This window comes from Columba livia, chromosome 8 (assembly GCF_036013475.1).
Source record: "Columba livia isolate bColLiv1 breed racing homer chromosome 8, bColLiv1.pat.W.v2, whole genome shotgun sequence".
NCBI lineage: Eukaryota > Metazoa > Chordata > Aves > Columbiformes > Columbidae > Columba > Columba livia.
This window is the reverse complement of record NC_088609.1, coordinates 23531405-23554493: the sequence shown is the minus strand read 5'-3', so window position 1 is coordinate 23554493 and position 23089 is coordinate 23531405. Positions and strand designations below refer to the sequence as shown.

Sequence of the window (23089 nt, the reverse complement as noted above, 5' to 3'; positions counted from 1 at the left end):
CCACTTATGTAGTTGTTTTAGAATGAGTATTTGCTGTTAAGGCTAGCTCTGAAGCAGAGAGCTGTCTTTCTGCAAATGATTTTTCTTGTTGAAACTCTTCACATTACACCATTTACTATATGAACTTTAGGCACTGAGGCTTCTATTGATGATTTTAGCAACTCATATTGCATTATTGATTTTAACAATTCAGTAGAACTACATAATACATTTTTTTCCTCAAGTGCTCCCACCCATTGTAATATTTGTGTTCAGGAGCAAACCTTCATGATGGAGCAGATACTTTTTCTTAGAAGTCTTTCCTTATTCAAAAATCTGAACAAAAAACAGCTTGTTTTATTGACTAAGAGATAAATGTGATGTTGCCTGGTCCATCTCCCTATACAGACACATTTTGACACAGTGTATTTGAGTGCTAATAATGACATTAGAAGATGTTGGAAAGAGATCTAATTCAGCATGCAGAAGTGACTTTGCTGTCATCTCCTATTTTATGTACAATTGACAGCAGATACTTGGGGCTGAATTTTTCTTTCAGGTTGGATTTCCAAGGCATGAGGCTGTGTGTTAGAAACAGATAAGACCAAAACCAATACCGAAGTACTTGTTTGGAACTGTCAGCAGTGCTGAGAATTTAAAAAGGGTCCTTCAGTTTTATGTTTGACATGGCACAACAATATATATTTCACAAGCAATGAAATCCAACCAACAACCCTATGTCAGATTTTGAAATTTCTTACCAGGAAAATTTTGTATGAGTAGTCTTATCTGGGAAGAATAAAAATTGCTTTTTCAATGAATGTATATATTTTGTCACAAGCTAGTCAATATATTCTAATATTCTTTAAAGAAATCAAAGTAGGTATGAATGCCATCATGATCCAAAATAGGAAGTTACATTTCAAACTTTTGTTGTTAGACAAATAAAATTTATATCTGTACCTCAGTTTTAGTGTGCAAGACACTCAAAAAGAGTAGCAAAAATGTTATTGTAAACAAACAAACACACACAGAAACTAAAGAAAAAGAATAAACCCAACAAAGCAACAAACAAACCAAACCCTTTGAAGTGATTCCATAGATATTTCATACAGTTCTCAAACAACCCATTTAACATCCCATCTCTTCCTTTCAGTAAAAAACAACTAGGCTACTTCTAACTTTCTGTTGGTGGATGTCACTATCAAAAGTAGGCCTGCAAATCTTTGCTCAAAAGGCGCCTGTGAAAAGCAACTTCTAAACAAAGTGTTTTCATACAGTCACCCCAACAGCTGTGGTGGAGCACTGTGCTGTGATGATCTGAATTCTCCTTATCTTTATGAATGTTGAGCAATATTAGGAGTCTGCCAACATGTCAGCTCCATTCCTGATTCACGGTCTTTTCTGTTTGCTGATGTCTTTTGCCTTCCCTTTCCAAAGCAGGCTGAATATCCCAAAGTCATAGCATTAACCTGGCAGTAGCAGGTTTCCTAATGAAAGCTCTCTTTTTATCCTCGTATGCAAAAGAAAAATGATGCAGGCTGAATGTTTTTGGAATTTGTTTTTCTAATGATGTAGAAGTGTATGTATCAAAAAAGCCCCAAATACTGTTGTAACAACAACAACAAAGTCTCTCTGGCCTTGTATCAGCTTTGTCTAGGAATGGATGACACGTGAGAAACAGCAAAGAATGGCTCAAGAGTATAGTGCTACTTCCCTGGTACAAGGGAGCAAAGGTACAAGTTACGAGACCCCCGCACCTCGCTTCCACAAAATTTTGTAGCTCAGAACTTCCTGAGCCAGAAGGACACATTTACATGTAGAAGGTTTTGATAAGTTTTCTCCAGATGCTTCCCAGCCCAGATAAATCTTTATCTCCTAATTCCTGTAGCATTCAGTTCCCTCAGTTTTATTATTCAATGGATGAAGTGACATCTCTCTTGATATTACCAGTTTCACTTTTTGACCCTGCTTCTTCTGTTGGAAGAGCTGGTGAGCAGTGATTTCCCCCTCACTGTCTCTGTCGCCTGTCATTGTACACATGTCTATCACAACTTCTGTTGTCTTCACCCAGGCTGAGACATCATGATCTATCGCATCATCTTACAGACAGAACTTGTTTCATAGCTTTTGCCTTTCCTCTTACCCCTTCCAGCTGAAGTACCTGGCAAACTGGAACTGCACAAAAGTATTCAAGTAGCATCAGTGTCATACTTTTATACAGATGTGCTACGATATTCTCTTTTCTGTTCTCTGCTCCTCTCCTAATAATCTCTAGCATCTGTTTTGACTACTGAAATTTTGAATAGTCCTGAAATTTTGTCAGTGTTATTCAGTATAACCCCAAAGGCTCTATCCTGATTGGTGACGGTCAGCTCAGACCCCATTATTGTGTATGGGAAGTTCTTTCCCTGCTCCTACCCTGTGAGTATCACTTGACATTTTTATTATTTTGAATGGAATCTGGCTTTGTGTTTAGCACCCTATTTGTGTAATAAGTTTCTTTTACAGTGTTTCATTTTTAATAATTTATTTGGGATTGCAAAGAAAAGGATATTTCCAGCAGACACATTTGCATACCTATTCACTCTTTTTCTGGACCATTTATGAAAATTTTGTGTTTCACAAGCTTGAGCACACATTCCCACTGGAGATCAACCTGTAAGCTGTGCTTCATCCTTGAAACAAAAGTAGCAGCAGCATTTGTTTGTTCATCTCTGCCATGTACTTCCTAAAAAACTGGCTTGTAAATCAAGTTGTTTGCAACATTAGCAGAATTTGGGGAAAGCATGTGTTTAAACTGCGCTGGGCTGTCAGGTGCAAATTATGCCCTGTAATGTGAGGACAGGACCCTGTGGGAAGACAGTTGGAGGATAAGTTTCCACGCTGAAAGATGCAGTAGGTACAGGATTCATGCTCTGGTAATGCAGCAAGATGTCTCTCAGTTGAAGGACATGGTTTAATCAGGTATAAGGGATTAATTTCACGACTTGATGTCAAGACTCTAATCTGAAGAGTGGCCAGTCATGCATTGGACCGGATGCTGTTGGCGTTAGTTCAGCCTCTATTTAGGAATTCATTGTGTGAAACCAGGTCTTTGTTCTCTGGAAAAATATGCTAATTTGAATTTCTCTATCCTAATTAATTGCTCTAATTAATGTTAATAGTTCAATTTAGATCACAATTCTTTATTAAAAACTGTAGTGAAACTATTTCAAAAGCAATTTTGATAGATTTGGAGTGATGAATAGTATTTTGGCTACATGATTGCAAATATGTTCTCAATAAAAAGGGAAGGTGTTATTTACTGAATGGTACATAAGCTGGGGGGAAAAAAAAAAGCCTTTGTTTTTTTAATCAGAGTGAGGAAGGAGTGGGAATGTACAGAACTAGGGTCTAATTTAATGAACAATGTTGTTTCTCCTCTTTCTTTCCCTGCTGGTATGGGCAGGCTTTGAAAAGTACTGAGATTATTTTGAGATTTTAATAAACATTCCAGGAAATTGGAACTTTTCATTTTGACAGTTTCAAGATGAAGTGTTTTAACTTTCATATCAAAACTAATTTTTCAACTTGAAACATCATTTCAAAAGAGGCAAAACGCAGTCTCTCATGGAGATGACTGGTCTTGATTATGGGTGATGTCCTCTTGGATTATCAGTGCAAGGAAAGTAGCTTGGCTATTGCCAAATAAATATTTGCTCTGTACAAAAATAGAAAACTTCTGGTTTTGTGTTACAATGAAATACTTTTCATAATCATCTAGCAGTAGGGAGATGACAGGAAAAACTTTATACAGAGTTCAACAGTATCTGGCTTAACTGTCCTGCAAGTTGCTGATCACACAAGGAGCAGAGCGTCCCTCCCAGTAGGAAGAATGAGAGGACTTGCCCCTCACTCTGTGCTCATCAGCAGATCCCAGACAGTCCCTGATTAGAGCAAATTCACCTGCTGATCATTTTCAAATATGCAACCTGAAACAGACTTATACATAATATGCCTATTAATTGTTAGCTATATCTGAATAAAGGTGTTTTGAACTCCCTATCTCAAAATGCTTTTTTGTAATAAATTGCAAACAAGTGGCACCATGGGTTGTGATGGGTATAGAACCAGATACACAAGAGTGATACAGCATGTGAACATCTATTGAATATAAAACTTACCCACAGGAAATAAATATTTACCCTCTAGCTATAAAATGGGAGTAGTGAAGTGTTTTTTACTAGGCCAGTATTTTGAACTGGTAAACGATTATCATCTACTCAAATGGCATCAATAGATCAAAGATCAAAATAGCTAATGCCATGCTGGGATATCATTTTACAGCCCCATAAATTTCAAATTTATTGTTAGGGCAGAAAACTTAAGCAAGTTGAATGTGTGTGGTGTGTTGTGTGTGGTTTTTTTTTTTTTTTTTTTTTTTTGTGTGTGTGTGTGGTTTTTTTTTTTTCAATGGTAAGGAACTGCAATAGTTGAGAAATAGTTTTCTCATAAATATGGAGTATGTTACCAAGCTACTCCCTGAATAGTGAAAATGAAGTGCACAGGGTATGGCAAAGATGAGGTAATAAATTGTGGGAATGTATTCTTTTAGTATATTTTTGTATGTAATAAAATTCCATTTATTTTGCAAGCCTGTATTTACAGTTTTCTGGTGGTGTTTTGGTGTGTGTTTTTTTTTTATTTTTTTTTTTTTTTTTTTATTTCTACTGTTACCTTGCTTGTAATAAATTTTGGACCATGCTGTGCAAAGCAAGCAATACAACAGCCAACTATCAGACTTGCATTAAAAATAAAGCACTACTAACTTTTCATATGCCTGTGGTGAGCCGGGGCTACCCCTATCTGTGTTCAGGCTGGTCTCAATTGAGCTCTGAGAAGTTACGGACAGAGCAGCTAGTTCCAAAACCTGGTTATTCAGCATGCTGAGGAGCAACCTCCTCATCGCTCAGGTTGGTTGAAAGAGGCTTGTGCTGGGTCTGGGATCTGACTTGCCTTCACCTGAGCAGCCCACCCTGCCTCCCTGGTCCTCACCCATGCCCATGAATTGGCATCATCCCTTTGCTTCTGCCCCTCGGGAAGAAACATGGCCTCTTTCTTTCTTCCTGGATTGCCTCTGACCGACTAAAAAGCCAAGCTAAACAATGATGGGTGGTGTCAGTGCTCCACAGCAAAGTTTCACCTGCTGTGGTACTTAGTCAAGGCCAGTCTTCTGCCTACATGCTTGTCACTGGTGCAATTGCCTTCCTGAGGGAGGTGGAAAATGCTGTCACAGTGTCTCTCAGTTCAATGAAATGCCTGGATTTCATTGGTTTCTCTTTCTTTCTCCATGAATATTCACATCTGTTTGCAGGAAAAAAAAAAGTTAAACCCCCTTCTTTTTCTTCCTATTAAAGCCCTTTGAGCACTCCTTGTCTTTTTGGGAGATGCCTTCCATAGTATTCAAATTTTAAGTTGGCCAAGGAGCCAGAGTTGGTGCTGAACTGTTACCCATACTGGTGGTGGTGTGTTCATGGGGTTGGTGGACCATTTTTGTTAGGAAGCAGGAACAGTGACAGAAGGTGTAAGCTCCTGCCCTCTGTGTGTGCAGAGAAGCTACATGCAGCATGTGTGTGTGTACGTGCATTGCCTTGAATTCAGCCTCCCTGTGGGTCCCAAGGGAGTGGGGCAGCCCTGTTTCCTAGGTCTGCCATTGTCTCTTCTTACTGGTACTCATTGTGACCTTGCAATTGAGCAGCTTCAGGGCAGGTTGAGTTAGTACAATAGTCCAATGGAAAGAGCTTAGATGCATGTTCTGTAAGATAAATAGGTCTAAATCACAATTCAGCTGTGGGATCTTGCAGGTTGCACTTAAGAGTATTGAAAGCACAAGTTGGAGGGAGCAAGCCACAGCGAGAACAATTTACGCATGAAGAATACGCCTTGTGATCCTGAAAATATCTTACAACTTCTGACTTTGCCTTTAAGTAGTGTGTGTTTGGTTGTTGTTTGTGGCAGTTGTTGTTGTTTGGATGTGGTTTTTTTGTTTTGTTTTTTTTTAAGCTGAGTTAAAAATTTCTTTGAGCAGTCAAGACCAAGGGAATTATGTTATAACTAGTTGTGCAAAATGAACTTTATAGATCAGTATATCCCCTTGCAAAGGGCTTTCCTCCTCTGCTTTTTCTTCAGTTAAACTAGGGATGTTTCTTAATATATATAAAGCATGAATCTAAATGAGTTAAATAGATTTTGTTCTATTTCTGATTACACTCATTGTGTGATCATTCCTGTGTTTAAGCTGTTTGTTCTAATTTCTTAGCTTTTCTTAAGGAATTTGTAACATTCCTTTCTTCCAAAATGTTGGAGAATATGCTTTTCCTATTAAAATGTGTTTGGTTTGATCCCACTGGTCCTTCGAGCTCCCTCAATCCTTGTGTGCTGGGTTGCTGCTAGGCTGCAGTGCTTGGGGAAGAGAAGGCTGCAAGAAAAAGCAGATGAACGGAACTGACTTTGTGGAACAGTGATCCTCAAACTGAGGGATGGACATATCCGCTCCTTGATAAGTCTTGGGACATGTCTTTTCCAGCCTCAGGCTACCTGGGCGAAACTCATGCATGTGTGGCCCCACATACCACCTTGTTCCTCTTCACTGCCCAGGTGCCAAACATCCTGCACCACATCCTGCTTCTCTTCCCCTTGGGGACTGAAACTACTGCCCACTATCTGCAGGAGGGAGAGGCCACAGGTTCATCATCCCTTCTCTTGCTTCCCTCTCCCCTTCATGCATGCTCCTTGCCCCTGTGTGGGAAGTGCTGGGGAGGGCTGATCGGTCTGAACACCACTATTGTGGAGGACATGTTGAAAAGCTGTGACAAAGCAGCATTCTTCAGGCCTTCCTGTGTAACCTTTGAAAATTTCTATGGCCACTTAATGTTGTTCTCTGTACTTTGCCTAGGTGCCTGTTTGTGTCTGCCCTAAACTTTCTGTCTACAATAAGGCATTAATTCTTTTGATATTTTCTTTTTTACAAGGCTATTGTGACTTGGACTGCTTTTCTCATGACTCATGAGAATGGCAGTTGGAACCCACTAATATTGCTGCCCACGAGGGTTTGTAATTTTAGAAGTAATCACTTTGTGGCTGATGTAAATTTTGTAATGAGAAATACTAGATTTATGACTGCAGAATTTCTCACAGACTGTTTTATTGCTTAGAGGAATTGCTTTCTCTGTTGGGAAAATCCATCATTAGATGTCTGCCTTGAATGTTTTGTGGACCGTTTATGCTCGGAGAATGCTAATGCAATCACTGAAACAATAACGATGATTTGAGATAGTATAATTGTTCCCCTTCACTCCAGACACTGAAGGAGCTGCCAGTCAAGTTAGATGTGGGTTTGTAAGCGGACTTTACAACCAGAACGTGAGCAATTGTGCAATGTCTGGTTGCTGGGATCTCATCCCACTTTGCAGGCTTATTGCCTGAAATACAGGCAACTGGTTTCTGTACGTAGTAGCTGAGATTACTTGTTTGGAAGAGTGTGAGACACGTGACCTCTGTCACGATAACAATTTATTCTGAGGAAAGCCTTTACTGATTTATTTTTGTGTGGAACCTGTCTAGGTAAAAATGCTGCCTGCCTGTGGGTTTGACCTTCTTAGGCAAGAGGCTGGGGGGGAGAAACTCTGTTTGTGGTTCCTAATGAAGCTCAGGCCTCAAAAATATGAATTTCTCAGGTCTGCTGGCATTGAGAGGTTATTTCTAAGTAACTTTTATTGCAGCTAAAGAAGTTGCTCTTATGTACGGTTTTATTTTCTGGCTATTTGCTCTTTCACTGAAAGCAGAGTATGTGTATGCTTTTGTATTTAAGTGATAACTGCTAAGCTTTCCATTCTAATATAATATAATTTTGCCAGCTTTGTTGCAATAGTGTATTTCAGCAGAGAAACCACTTAAGTCAGCAAGGTCTTTCCTTCACAGATCTGCGTCTATAAAAAGAAACCTAATGAGAGAGTGATCTTAGAAACCTCATGCTTTGAAGAACCACCATGTAACCTCTAGTGCATGAATTTCTCAAAGATACTTTTCCTACCTGTACTCCTGTGGTGCTGCAGGCAGCTGCTCCCTGGAGCAGGGACAGCTGGGTGAGGGGAGAGAGGTGGGAGCCCTTCCCTGGCCGAGTCACTCACCTCATCCTTTTGTGTTCTGCTATGTCTAGCTTTGATACAATGCCTGCTTTTAAGGACCTGGCTGAAGCCCTTGTGTCACCTCACTGTGTCAAGCTGCCTTGTTATGTGGATTAGCATTTTTTTCATTTCCTACTTTCTGCGTGCAATAGGTGTACTCTGAGTAGAAACACATGCTACTGGAGAATCACCTGTGCTATATTGGAGTTCAAAATCTTTGTCTGATTTGGCATATTTTTGCTTTTTAATGCAATTCATTTCTGTGTTGCTGATCTTATTCTTTTTTGAAACAGCACATTTATGCATGTTTCAAGTTAATATCTGGAATCCAGTTTCAAAAACTTTCATTTATTATTTATTAAAATAGTTTAAAATACAGAGAACAGTACCACTCTCGCTTTCTATTCAAATTGCTGCTCTAACCATTGAAATAAGCTTGAAATAAAGTATCTTGGGTTCTACTTGACCTGATTCAATGTAACCGCTAAAAAGTAGAATTACTGAAAAGATAAAGTCAGATGCATTCCCTGTTTGGCTCAGGCTATTGAAATGGGAATGGTATGAGTTTGCCACAGCTATTAATATGTTATTAATCTGGGATACATTATATATTGCTTTTAACTCTTATCTGAAGGACTGGATGTCCTTTTGTAACATGTTCCTTTGCTTTTTCTATATGCTGACATTTTGTAGATGAGCCATTGCTCAATATGTGAAGTCTAAATGGCTCTTCTTATTCTATCAAGTACTATGTTACTGAATGTGTTACAAAGACACTATATCCTCTGCACATTAAGTTTGAGTCTGGTGCTTATTACAAAATTCAGACTTTTCAGATGCTAAATATATGTCATATCTTGCGAGCTAAAAATGGGTAGACTCCTGACACTTTGGGGCTGTTGAGACTAAATGAATCTCTTATGTCCGTCCTTCTCTCTTTTGTCCATGTGATTTCTGCATTAAGCCCTAGTTCTTTGTGGTGTTAAATAACCCTGTGGATCCAGATGGCTAGAAAGTAGTAATTCCATTATATTCTCTATTTTCTGAATCAGGGCTTTTGTTATTTTGACTTTACCTATAAAATATCACTGTAGAAATAATAGTTATTAACATGTTGATAGCTTATTTTGTGTCTTTGATTTGCTGTAGAAGCTTTCATCAGTTATTTTTAAGCTGTGAATATGTGTACTATAACCTCAGGTTGCTTAAGATTATTTCTAACTTTCTTTTTCTCTAGGGGGTTTCAGATGAACAAAGGGCAGTTCCTAAATCATCTACAAGAACAATAATTTCTGTGATATCTCCTTGCTTCTGTGTAAGCATGTAGTTCAACATTGAGTTTTTTGTTCACTTCTGATCAGAATCTTGTAAGACAGTTACAGCAAAACCAAAGAACTAAGCCCTCTTCTCTTATCAACATGCTGTTGACACAAATTTATAACCCAGGCACAATTTTTTAAAAAAAAACTAATTAATTTTTAGAAGACAGAAACATTCTTAAAAACAGAGATTTATTTTCATGGTCTAGTCATACTGAGATAATTAAACACAAAAATGTCCACTCCTGCTTTTCTGCATTCAGTTCAGCATCCCACTGGCAGCAGAGGCACAATCTAGTCATTCACCCTGTCCAGTGTCCAGCTTCCCATTTGTCAAAATTAGTAATAATCAGAGAACTCACTTATAAAGTGAGGAAGATATTGATTGTCATTAAAATGTTGAATTATGTCTTAAGATGTCTAATTTTGGCTCCTCACTGTCGCAGCACCTAGTTGATTTTAGACTAATAGAATTATTTCTAGGCTACATCTGGTGCATGGTGGTGCAGCGTAGCCTTTAGCTATTTAAATAGATGGACCCTCTAAAATAGGTAGGGGGCATTTTAGAAGGTTAGTGTAATGGCAATAAAAATTATTTTCTTTTGCCAGGAATGGAGGTGCCCTTAGAAAACCAAACAAACAACTAACATAATGGATACCAGGACTAATAATAAAAAGAGGTCAGGACAAGCAAACCTGCTAATTTCATTTTCTCAAAAATGTTTAAAATAGGAAAAGTGAGAAATATGTAAATTTGATTGTTCCAAAAAGAGGTTATTAAATATAAGTGTCACCTGTTTTTATTTGTTTAGGAGATTCATAAAATTGGCTGCGTATCTATCTATGAGAACTCTGCTGAAAAAGCATGGGAACTCTAAATTCTTCCCTAGGTTACTGCTTTTCCAGAATTTTTGTGGTTTCTGCATAAGTGGAGGAAAATACTAATTTGATCCATATCTCACTGCATACACCTACTCCAGAATGAAGAAGAAAAACTTCTGTCTGAATAGAAAAAATCAGTTCCATCCTAAAGCAGGAAAATCCAGTGGAACAACCACTAGAAAGAGCAAAGTTATGGATAAATGATGTGTAATGCTTGTAGGCAAATACAAAAATAAATACAGGAAAATAACATTATTATGTACCTTTCAGGTTTTGGTTGTGGCCTTTTCCGTGAATTGGTAATTATATTGCGGTGATTGGTAATATTGTGAGTTTTTTATCAGTACATTGTATCTGAACAACAAGGAAATGAGTACAGAGGTGTTAGAGCTGGAGAAAAGATGCTTGAAGCTGCCTTGTAGAATGAAATAAGATTTGGATTCAACTTACAAGCTGTATTAGTTTTGAAAATGAAGTACAGTATTCAGTCAAAACATGGACTACATGGATAAACTGAACCTTGTCTTGATAGGGTCCTGTTAAAAAGTGTTTTTAAAACACTAGAATAATGTTTAATGACTTCAGTATTTGGCATCATTGCAGCTGAAATTGTTTGAAGACCCTTCTACCCAGCATAGTCTTCCTTGTCCAGGCAGCAGCTGAGGTCACCCTGTTGCACTTACCACATTTCCTCTTTCAATGATGGACATGCCATAGGTAGCGAGAAACATGTTACAATGTTAAATCTACGTGTGCTGTTTTATTTGTAAAATGGTGGAAATTTTTTTAAAATGCAAACAACCCATAAATAAATGAATGTCTAGCCACTCTTTTGCTTTCTGTCTCCAGACAAAGAGAGGATTTCAGCCACATTCCCACAGTTGTGTGGGGTTTTCAGAGCAGACTTGGGGAATGGAGATCAAGTCTCTTGGTCTAAGCCAGGTCATTCTTCCTTCTTTTGAAACTGAGTATAATGGAAAAGGACCTGTGCATACCTATTGATTAAGATGCTTTCAGTAAGCTTCATAGCTAAAATACATGCCTGTTTTCCTATCAACTGTCTCAGTCTTTGCTAGTGCTCATTTGGACAAAGTGGATTCCTTTTTCATTGTTGGTTACTGTAGGTGTCCAGGGAGGGCAGGATAATATGCAGATGGTGAGGTGGGAAGTGGGGCATGAATTTGGAAGTTTGGCCTGAAGAAGTTATGCTTCTTGATACACAGGTGCTAATGTTTTTTGTCCCTTTTCCATCTTTCTTGTGTTTGCCTCCTCTGCCAAAATCTCCACAGGCTTAAGAAGGAGGCTGGACAGCAGAGAGATCTTTAGAATCACAGGCACATTTCTCAAAGGCAGCAGTTGAAATGATCTGACATTGACTCTGTTTAAGGCTAAATTGTGCATATTTATCCTTAGCTGAAAAGGATCATTAGGTTATGCCCCATGCTCATATGAAATCGATAGTAACATGTGCAATGAGCCTGTCCTCTCTTTTACGACATTATGGACTCAAGTATTTTACACATAAATAGGACAAGATATGAAGCAGAGTGCATACTTCTTGGAGCTGGGAGACATGCACCATAAATCAGGATATGTGTGCATAATTACAAGATATCAGAACAAGTCCCAAGGGTATTTTTAGCATTGTAAAACGTTAGATAGACCTGCTTTCCTACAGAACATTATCCTTCTCATTTCTCAACTCCTATGTACCAGACAGTTTTGTTGGCCAGATTACTTGAAATGGTAGTAGTGTGATAAATTGCAACTGCAAGAGTATACTGTGTTTAATTGCACAATCAGAGTTTAAAACTTCTTCTGATTAAATTGTGCAAAGCCTCTAAACTAATTGTCTGAAAATGTCTTCTGGGTTGAGCATTTTCTTAGATAAAATTTGGATGTGACAATCAAAGGCTTGGTTTTTCTACTGGTGTGCAATATTTTGGGGAGGTAGCTTGGCCTGGGTGAATTGGTGGCTTTGGGAAATAGAACAGTAATATTATTGCTTTGCTTAAGTATCTATATTTTAGAAGCATTTTTCCATTAGAAATTTAATTTGTATACATGAAGTGTTTGGAAAGATTAGACAGGAGGGAAGAAGGATCTGTTTTGAGTTTAAATACTTTTTTTGCCTGTTTTTTGCTAATGTAGGCCTGAAAATAGATTTGATAATAATAATACCTTATGTTTTTGAGGTAAGTTGCTTCTTTTTCTCTGCTCTCAAGGTAGACTTCGCATCAATGCATTTTGGGGACACATCAGCCTTCTCCATCTACCTTGTCCTTGTGTCAATATTGAGCGTTAGCTGTACTTTCTTGGCTGCCACAGTTCAGGATCAGTTTGAGAGCCATCAGCAAATGCCCAGTGCTCAAGTTCACCAAGTGACACATACTGTTTGACACAGACAGTGTCTTGGGCAGAATTCTCATTTTTATGCCTGTAAAACAACAAAAAGCCCAAACAAACTAACAACAAAAAAAAACCAAACAAGAACAAAAGCATGAAATGAATAGCAATGTCCCATCTGTTTGCATTGTCCACTTGGGCTGCTGCTGTCTGAGGTGTCAGGATGGAGAATAACATAAAACAAACCACCACTAAAATGAAAGAGGGTGAGAAGCACCTCAAAGGTAAGAAAAACTGTGCCATGTAACAGAAGATTCTGTGCAGCCTGAGAGTGCTCATTCCCCGTTGCAGCAGGTTCAGGCTTAGGTGTGTAGTTAGAGCTTTTACATGACTATTGTTTCTAGGAGCAGATCTTATACCTACAGTTCGGTCAGCATTGACACATTGACATGTCAAAACAGAAGAGAGTTTTTATACATATATATATATATATATACACACACACATATATATATATATACACATTTTTTTTTTTTTTTTTTTTTTTGGTGCGTTACCTGGCCCTAATTTTCTAACCCTGCCCCCAGTGTAATGAATCCAGATTCAGTTCTCTCTGGCTTGTTTGACTATTAATTTTGTCAGTGCTGTGCCTTCCCCTGTACTAGCCTACATTTGCACAAGGGTTCTTACAAGACCGTAAATGTAGTTATCCCATGTTATTTTGTAAGAAGACTAACAAGCTTCCTTGAGCTCAACTATGTGCTGTTCTGGTCGGAGTAAAAAGAAACACCTTGGAGGGCAGGATGCCTTCAAATTGGTGCAGCAGTTGCAGTAGAAAGAGCAGATGGGAGAACAGAGGCACTGAGCTGCCTTCCCTTTCCTTGGGGATGACAGGAGAGGGGCATATGAGATAATAGGTATGAGAGATCTCATTTCACCCCTTCACAGAGAAGGGTCTCTATGAAAAAATGCTGGCTCGCTCTTGCGGTGAAGCTCTCCATTGCTACTGCAACAACTGTAATCTCCTCAGTGAGTTTCCAAATATGAATTACCTGTCTGTTGTGTGGTTATATTTATTTATTTATTTACTTTTTCTGAAGGTGCAAATATAAATGTCTTTTAATGTGTTTCTAAGGTTCAAAAGGAAAGACTTCTGCACTGATTTAATTACCTGAAACCTTCTTACTCTGATATACATTTTTGTGGAGCAACTAGCTGTCATTTAGCTTGATTTAGGCACTTTACTCATATCAATTAACTGGATAATGAGCCACAGGCAAGAGTTAAGTATCTCACAACTATTTATCCCCATTTTATCATTCACTCCAAGAGAAAACAGAATTTCCCCAAATGTTCTGAAAATACGTCTATTTTAATAGACTGAAATTGTCACAACTTTTTTTTGTCCTCACTGTTCTATATTATCATCAAATCAGTTTTTACATTGTTCTTAACTTCTCATTTGAACTGTGTAAGGATATTATTATGTCTTGAAATCATGAGGCCATTCATGTTACCTGAATATTTGCACCTATCACTTAAATTGTGTAGCTTGCATCAGTAGTTCTGTGCATGTTTGTTTGGTAGATAATAGATGAGAGAAGTCAAATGAATGATATTCTGTGATTTTTTTTTTTATTTTTTTTTTTTTTTTGTGGCTTTGTAAACCATTTGTAACATGGCCCAAAATATTTTGAGATAAAGGGTGATACACCAACTAATGGGAACATTAAGCAATATGTGTTCCTAAACCAGACTTTATTCACCACTGAAAAATAAATGCAAAGAAAATACTTTGCAAAGGTATTAAACATTTAACAGTCTTAAAAAATTATTTTAAATAACTGAGTGGCTCATTCCCCTAACCAAATATGCTTTTGGATTACTTTCTGGGAGATGTTGATTTTTATACAATGGTAATAGTCCTCTTCAGATTTTCACATGTGTTGATAATTACATCAAAACACTTCTAGAATTCACCTTATGAAGCATTTGAGGAACTTTTAAAATTAAGTCTAGTACTTGTAGCTGTATTATCAGTTGAATAACTACTTGATTTGTATCTACCTTTTGGTTTATATGCTCTCACCTAGGTATGTTGGTCAGCTTAGTAATACTAAGCCCTCCTGATTTTGACAAGAGGACACAGCTTTCCGTGGCAGTCACTTTTCACAGTGTGGATGGACTTTCAGGGTTCCTGGAGTGCGAGTGCCTTGTATCTTAGAGATATCCCATCTGTGAGTAGATGATGTGATTAATTTCAAGGAGCCTGGAATGTCACAATTGCTGTGCAGAAGTGCTGGATCTGAGACTTTTCTGTCCACATGAACAGACCCAAATTTTAGTCTGGGTTCAAATATATGCCTAGAGTAATTAATCACATGTATATAAAGATTTTTTTTTTCCTTTCAGATTTATATTACTGTTACTTGTTTCAAAGTATGTAAGTCTTATATGTTCTTATCAGAAAAAGTATAGCAATAAGAAATTTTACATTAGTCCTAAGCTAGACCTTGAAAATTACGCATGAGGGTTTTAAAGTTTTAATATGTGTTTCTGAACAATCAGTATTTTCTCTTTTGAGGGGATTAATGAAACTCTTTAAAGCTGCATTTTGTGATGGCCTGCAGCATATTACTGAGGGCTCATTATCTTGTCAAAGCTCCTAAAATACGGGCTCTGCAGGAGTGATGTTGTTACTCAGTGAGTTGATATGGAGTTAGTCCATTTGCATGGTGCTAGGAGGAAAAATGCTACAGTAGATAGAGATGGAGATGAAAATGCAGGACCCTGTGAGACTTTACCCACTGTACTGATTCTAAATTTGTTTTGGACAAATTAGATTTGTTGCTCTTCAGTTTTCCTTCCGAAAACTCTCTTGTGGCTTTATTGTCAGCTGAAGTGTTTACTGACTGAGAAGCGCTTGCATTTTACTGATGGATATGGTGATCCTGGTAAACACTTTGGGGCCTTTGTGATGCAATATGCTGTGTAAGTGTTTGTGTCATTTTATGATTGAGAGGGCAGAAGCTCATTTAAATAAAAAGTAGAATAAAAAGCCCAGAATTCCAGCACCCACCAGTATCATTAAAGCTAATACAGTGATAAAAGTTAAACAATATAAAGATGTCTTAAAATAGAAAAGTAACACAGTATCCAATGCTACTATTGGGGGGAAAGTGCCAATGTTCTCATTATTTTTAATGACTTCCAAACCTGGGCCCTTAGTGACCAGTGAGATATGCAATTTCAGATGGGAAACATAGTTTCTTCAGTGCTAGCAGGTACTGAATGTCCTCAGTTGTTAGGGGCCATTGTCGTGCTCAGGATGCTCTGAAAGGCAGCAGACAAATCATAAGTTGGATGCTATGATGGACAGTTCCTTAGGAAGGGAAGAGAGAAAAAGTAAGTATTTGCTAGGGTGTTTAATAAAATAGAACAATCTGGATGATAAAAATTGGTGATGACACAGCTCCTGAACAAACATCTATCACTGCAGAATGATAGGTGCTAGAGAATATTTCTGCAGATCTTCAGATTCTATCCCAATATTAAAGAAAGGGCAAAAAGCCAACTTCAGTAATTGTTTCTGTTTATTAAAAGAAGATAAGCATGTTATGAAGATCTGGAAGTTGATGATGAAGTGACATGTGTGAGAGGTGTTTATGTTGGAAGCAGGTTGCCTGTGGTTCACATGTGCCCATCGTTCCCTTCCGGCACTGCCAAAGCTGCTGGGGAGCAGTGTCCCTCACAAAACCCACCAGCACTCAGCTTCTCTGCTGGTGGGAAGGCAGCACTTGGATGTTCCCTCCTGTGTAGGCAGGAGTTTGCAGAAGCAGCTTGTCCAAGGGGTCTTGGGGCAGGATCCTAAGTTGAACTCCCCCTCAGCTGCCTGCGGGGCTGCTCAGCCGTCTGGGAATTAAGCAAGACATGCTAGTCAGGAGTATTGAACAGTAAATCAGGGGGATAGCTGGTACCGGAAGTGTTTTAATGGTGGAAAAAAGAGTTTCTGCAGGATCCAGGCTCCTGATTTTTGCTCTTTCTAGCACACATTTTTCTCTATTTTGAACAGGAGGCTGGGCAGCCCTACCTGGCAGCTAGCCTGGGGAGAGGGCACCCCTTACCATCCCTTCTGCCTGGGCATGTCTGCATAAAAACGGTTCCTATTGTGCCCAACATACTAAAAATAAAAGTATTTTTAGCTTTTTAAAGTTGCTGATCAGAACTCCAGGCAATGAAAAATATTGCTTGTGGTGATGCAGGAAAATTGTGTAGTGCTGCTCATGTGATGATGAAATGTCTGCTTTGGAAGCTAAAATTACTGGAAAGATGACCCAGTAATAGCAGACAAACCCACAAATCTAGCAGATTTAAAGCAAATACAAAGCAATATATTTTTATGTTGTTTGTTTTAATGCAATAGATTAAATGGTGGAGCTTGCTACATGTGATACTTGGGATTCTAAAAAGATAAACAGATTGCAAAGATATTACATAAATTCATGGAAGATTGGTTGACTGATGGCTATTAAAAATGACAGCTGACATGCAGTTCTCACCTCAGGAAACCCATAAATCACTAGTTGTTCAAATTTGGAAGAATAAACCAGAGGAAGGCTCATGGTCCCTGCTTCTCTGTTGTTTCCTGTACCTCCGTGAGTGACCACCACAGAGGCACTGCTCAGTGCTGGCCTTGCCCTGGAGCTGGCATTGTGTGTCTGCTCCTGTGTCCAAAGGCAGATATTTGCAGAGTAAATGTGGAGGTGAGAAGTTATCTTCTCATTTATATTTCAGCTGGGAGCCTTACAGTCATTGTTAATGTCAATCCAAGCCAGGCATGGCATGGTCCTGCTTGTTCTCAGGCACACCGGCTGTGGTTCCCTCCACGCAGGGTAAATAATGTTGTTCTGCAGTCTTCAAAGTAGCCTCTGCAGATGAGACACCTGCACAGAGTTACATCTAGTGGAAATCTAGGTGAGCACTCTACTGGATAAATTTTCGCTATCCTCAGGGTATAAGTTGCTTTAGACACATAGTAATATCCTTAATTAAAACACTCCCTTGAAGTAAATAATTAAATGAGGGTTACAATTATGAGCCACAAAGTGACACAGGTGACAGGCTTACTTTAAGTAGGACAATTAAACTGTAAATTAAAATTAAACTTCTCCATGAAATTATAATACTATGTAAGGTAATTACTTAAGAGTAATAGGTGAGGTCTGTATATTACATCAACAAATCCTTTCAGAGATCATTAGAAAAAAGATTTTCTACCCTGTTGTTTTCCATCTGTGTGGTGTGTGTTTATTTTTTTCAATATATGTATATTTCCTAATCCAAATAGGAACAAAAGCCTAAACTACATTTCCAGTTTTCTTCACCAAAATGGGTATTTAATTGAAGAAGTTTAGTTTAAGTAACATTTTCCTTTAGCAAACTTTTTTTTTTTTTTTAAATTAGTGTAGCAGAGGTATTGAACCTTGTGGGAGTGTTTGGTGCTGGACTGATGCTGATGTGTCTGAGCAGGGTTTGGCTGTGGACCTGATCACTGCTAGAAAGTGCAAGTGCCATTTTCACAGCGTCTTGCTGTGTGAACAATAACGAGTTTTTGTTATTGGCACCTTTGTGCATGCTCTAAGATTATTTAGTACTAATAACATTATTTAATGTATTCTACATTTGAGCTTTTAAAATTATTCTCGTGAGAATAATAATAATACCTTAGTTTTATTCTGTTTTAAAAGAATAAATTTGTCCTCCATGCAAAAAGTGACCCTAGGCAGTACCTAAATCAAGGAGTTATGAACTATGCAAAGTGTTTTCTAAGTGGCGCAAACATGTTGTTTTTCCCCCTGTATGTTTTTTATTTATTTATTTAAGAGGATGAATATTGTAGAAAATACAAGCGGTAAACAAAAATTCTGGGGAAAAAAAAGGCATTCTAGTCCAAATTCAAAAGACCTTTTCTGAAACAAATGTGCTGATTTTATAGGAAAAGGTTTATTTTCTGAAAAAACTGTGTTTGAAAAACACTGTAAATTAGTGCTTCACTTGAAATTAGAAAAATAGGATTGTTGTATCCAAACAGTTAATAGAACAAAGTATAACTTAGTTTTGGATTAAGTGGATTTTATAAATCAGATTTCAGGTGGTCTGTAGTCAGACTTAGGCATTTTGAGCACCTCTGATGTTGACTTCAGGGCCTCTTTGAGAGTTACAGAAGTTTTTCACTTTGCCCAAGGGAGTAAGGCAGCAGGTGTTATGGGGTGCACTTCGGGCTACTCTTGTCTGTTAATGACAAGATTTAGCAAATCCTGACTTGGATTAATAGTCATTCCTTATGTAAGTAGTCTGAATTGCTTCAAGTTCCTCTTGTGAGTAAGAGTGAGATGCACTCAGGTGATGTGAAACCTCACTGTTCTGGTCATGGTCAAGGGTGGCCGGGCTGGACAGAGCCTTCTTGGGAAGGAAATGCTGCTGCGGCTTGCTGGTATCTCAGCAGCTTTGCTGATGTTGTTTATCACAAATTTAGAGTTGCTTACGTAACTTTGAATGATATGCTATGCTTGCAAGGTATGTTGGTGGGGTATTTTTAATTTTTATTTTTTTTTTAATTTCAAGTTTTACTAAGGTAAATAATCAGAAATTCTGAAATGATTAAAAAAATAACTCTGATTGTAGTACTTTTAAATCCTTTGATAACTGGACAATTTGAGTCACTCTAGCCTGCTAAATCAGAGCATCAAATGTTTTTCATATTTTACTAGGTCCTTTTATGTTGCAATTTTAATCTCCTTGCAATTTTAAAATATATCTTCTAACGATATATTTTACCCAATTTATTAAGAAAGTAAAATAACCCCTTATTCTGACAACTTTATTACTCTCAATTCAGAGGAAAAGGACCAGATTTTTTTTTTTTTTTTTCATCTTTGAATGTATGTTCTTAAAGCCTGGAACAATTTAAATTGCTTTTTAGGTACTGTACTCAGTTTAGTAAAATATTTAGTGCTATTACGATAGAGTAAACCATTAGACTGCAATTACACTAACACAGCACAGAGACTAATAGTTCTGTTGGAACACAACAGTGATGCATGATTGCCCCATTAGGATCGGAAGTCTTGAAGCACTGAGGTTATTAAAAAAAATTAATCACTGTTACAGTCTTGATTTTGTTAGATTGTAATAAAAATGTCTTATTTATGGATATAACTACTACTGTGTCAACCTCTTAAGGGCATATTAAAAAAAAATCTCCTAGTAAGGATTCTTTGGATCATGATTATAAAGTCTTTTGCCTTGCTGCAGTTGGAAATCCAGAACTGCATCTTTACTTTCCTGAAAGACTTACTCAGGCAGGTTGTACTGAGGCATGCCTTCAGGACTTAGGTGGGACTGTTTCCTGGTATTTGTGAGAGCAGAGTTTTAAAGGTTACAAAAATTTCAAGTCACATTGCTGTCTAAATTTTTTTTTTTAAATACCCAAATGTACAGCAAACGTATTCACACAATTTTGAAGACGGGTATAGATGGAAGGTAGGAGGAAATATTTTCTCTTTTGCTGTCTTATCTAGTTTCTAAAATGCTTAATAAGACAGTTCATATGCATGGTTGTGTTTCACAGCAACAGGGGAATAAGAAGCATTTTGAAAATAAAAAGGAGACACAAAAATTTTTAAAAATGGGATCCAGCACTTAGGAGCTGCATTAACACTAGTAATAGAATCTAACTACTAAATAAGAAAAGTGGTGGTATCAAAGGAACCTACTTCAAAAAGCTGGAACAACTTCAGACCCATCCTCCACAAATCGTATTTAAAGAATCCCAGTCATAGTACATCATTTGGGATGCTTTCTGACAAGATTTACCTACCCTTGTGCAGATAATCTGAAAGAACTGCTATATGAAATGTAACTAAAAAAGTGCTGTATAAAATACTTCTGAATATTAGCAAGTGAATGTAAAAGAGTCTGGTCCAGCCTTTCAGGGCAAATCTGGTTCCTTCCATGTACTATATAGAAGCACTGATAACAGCTTTATTTAAGTGAAGCTTGAGTAAATCTGTGCTTTGGCAAGCAGCTGTATGTACTGTGGCTTTGGCTGGACCCTCTGGCTGTTGTCCACACTGGCTGCTGCTGGGTTTTGAAGCTATTAACTGACATGTTTTGCTCTTTAAAACTAACTCTGCCTTTGAACACTGTAACTTTCTGAAGCCTGATCTTTTGTGGCATTCTTGCAGGGTTTTTTTGCCTGTTTTTCTAGAGACACGAGGTGGATATGGCCATGCTGGTGTCTCCAGGGCACTTGTTAACTGCCAAATGCGTTACTGCGGCTCAGCCACATTTGATGATGTGGGACAGAGCTTCAAAGACCTTAAGTTTCCCCACACGAAGCTATAGGCAGCCTAGCTGTTCATGATGCTGCTGAAGAGCCACTGGCTGCCTCTTCGCTCGTCCTTGGTTGGGCTGCAGGTCGGGCTGGTGCCCCTTGCCTGCCCACCTCCTGCAGCATCCGTGCCACGGCCCAGGATCTCAGGCAGCAGTTAGTGCCCATCCTGTGCATCCTTCCCAGTGCAGCTGGGAAGATGGCACTCACCACTCTGGGGTGTGCACTGGCCTGGCCTTAGGGCCACACAGGGTTTGGGAATGTCTTATTTACCTGGCGCACCTCTGCTCCTGCCTGTACGTGTGACACCTGTCCCAGGCTGGGCACCTTCCATCTATTTCCCGTGTCCCTGGGGTACAGCTGTGTGCTTTGCTGGTGTCTTGTACTAGCGGAGCTTATCTTAGCCCTGTCTTTCTTGATTCCATTTTAATGCAGTTAGTTAGGATTTTTAAGTACTTTGACTTGTCTTTTCTCAAATACCAGCTGTCAGAAGCACACATAGGTCTCATGAAGCAGGTGCAGTTTTTGAACTGATTTAAATGAAGAAGAGAGAGACATTTGGTAAATATTAATTGGCAGACATTCTGAGTAAGGACAGCAGAAAAAGACATGAATTTGGGAGTGTCTCACAAATGGGATTTTTTTTTTTTTTAAGAAAAAGGAAAGGGGATGCAGATATTGTTTGATTCTGTTTCTGAGGAGCCCTTCATGAGACACTGTCCCTTTGATTCATTAAGTGGGCAGGAGCGTTTGTTAACGAATTGTTTGGCACCTTACAGTCATTATTGTTTTGCAGTGTTGTTCTCAGTTTTATTTCCTTCTGTATCTTCTAATATTCGAAAGAAGTAGTAAAAATGTTAACACAGGAAATAAACATGGAGATTTTTTTTCCTCCAAGTAACATACATTGCACAATGCCTATCTGAGAAGTATTGAACAAGTGAATACCGAAGTCCCAGACCATTTAAAATGCTGCCTTGGTTTTATGACAACTGTATTACTGTTTACCAGTTTGTGGACTTTACCTTACAAGAAAAGCTTGTAGATGAAATTTTATGGATGGAGGTAAAGTAAGGAAAATGTCCCTTTATTTTCTGATGATACTGAAGTCTGAAAGAAGTATTATTGCCTGCATGAACAAACAAATGTTATTTATACTGGCTGGTACATTGTTACACATTTTTCGGCGCAACTTTTGCTTGTTACTGACTGTAATAGGAACTTTGACATTGGAAAGAACAACTCTTTGTGTCCAGACAGCAAGAAGCATACAGATTGCATCAGTCTCTCTCCCCCTTGTGACTTCTCTTCATTTGCAGACTAAATCCTCTGGTATCTGTGTGCTCAGAGTTTCACATGGAGCCCTTCAAGACAATGTGCCTGCTTTGTGGAGTAGGAGGAACGGCACACTTTTTCCAAGTGTCCTTGAGGCAGAGAACAACAGGACAGCACATTGTCATGCATCCTCCTTTGTTTATGCAGATGGAGTGCAAGGTAACTGCACCAGGCTCTGCTGTGGGAGGAGGTGTCACGGAGCTCTGAAAGTTCTATAAAAACAATGAAAACGTGCAGCTTCTGTGTATCTGCTCTGCATAATGGCAACTTTGGTTTTTCAGTGCTTGAACACTCAGTTGTCCTGGGATTTAGTGAAGGACATGGAAAATAAGTGCATTTGCTGTACCTACTTCCTGCTGATAGTCTGGAAATGGAGCAAGTCAGAGAGAAATGTAGCTTTTTGGATCATTAAAAATCCATTTTCATTAAAAGCCAAGTATTGCAGTGGCATACTTATTTATACATTCATCCTCTGTGTGTCTATGCCTTACAGAGTGAAAAGAGAGCCTTTTCATAACAGTTTTAAAACATAAGTGAAAGAAAAGCATTCTATTTACCTTGAATTACTTACATGGTGTACTTGTTTGTGTGTTTTCTTTTTTTGTTCTCCACATGGTATTGGATGACAATTACCCTGCATTCTTCTTTTACCACCAGTTCCCTTTGTC

The 23089-nt window shown here is 38.3% G+C and overlaps 1 long non-coding RNA gene across 1 annotated transcript in view; it reads left to right on the top strand.

Moving 5' to 3' along the window:
• Positions 1-12136: 12136 nt before the first annotated feature.
• Positions 12137-23089, top strand: part of LOC110361624 (uncharacterized) — a 160217-nt gene continuing 149264 nt past the window's right edge. The window contains exon 1 of the long non-coding RNA XR_010474367.1: positions 12137-22580. This is a non-coding gene — a long non-coding RNA (uncharacterized LOC110361624). The remainder of the gene's footprint in view (positions 22581-23089) is intronic.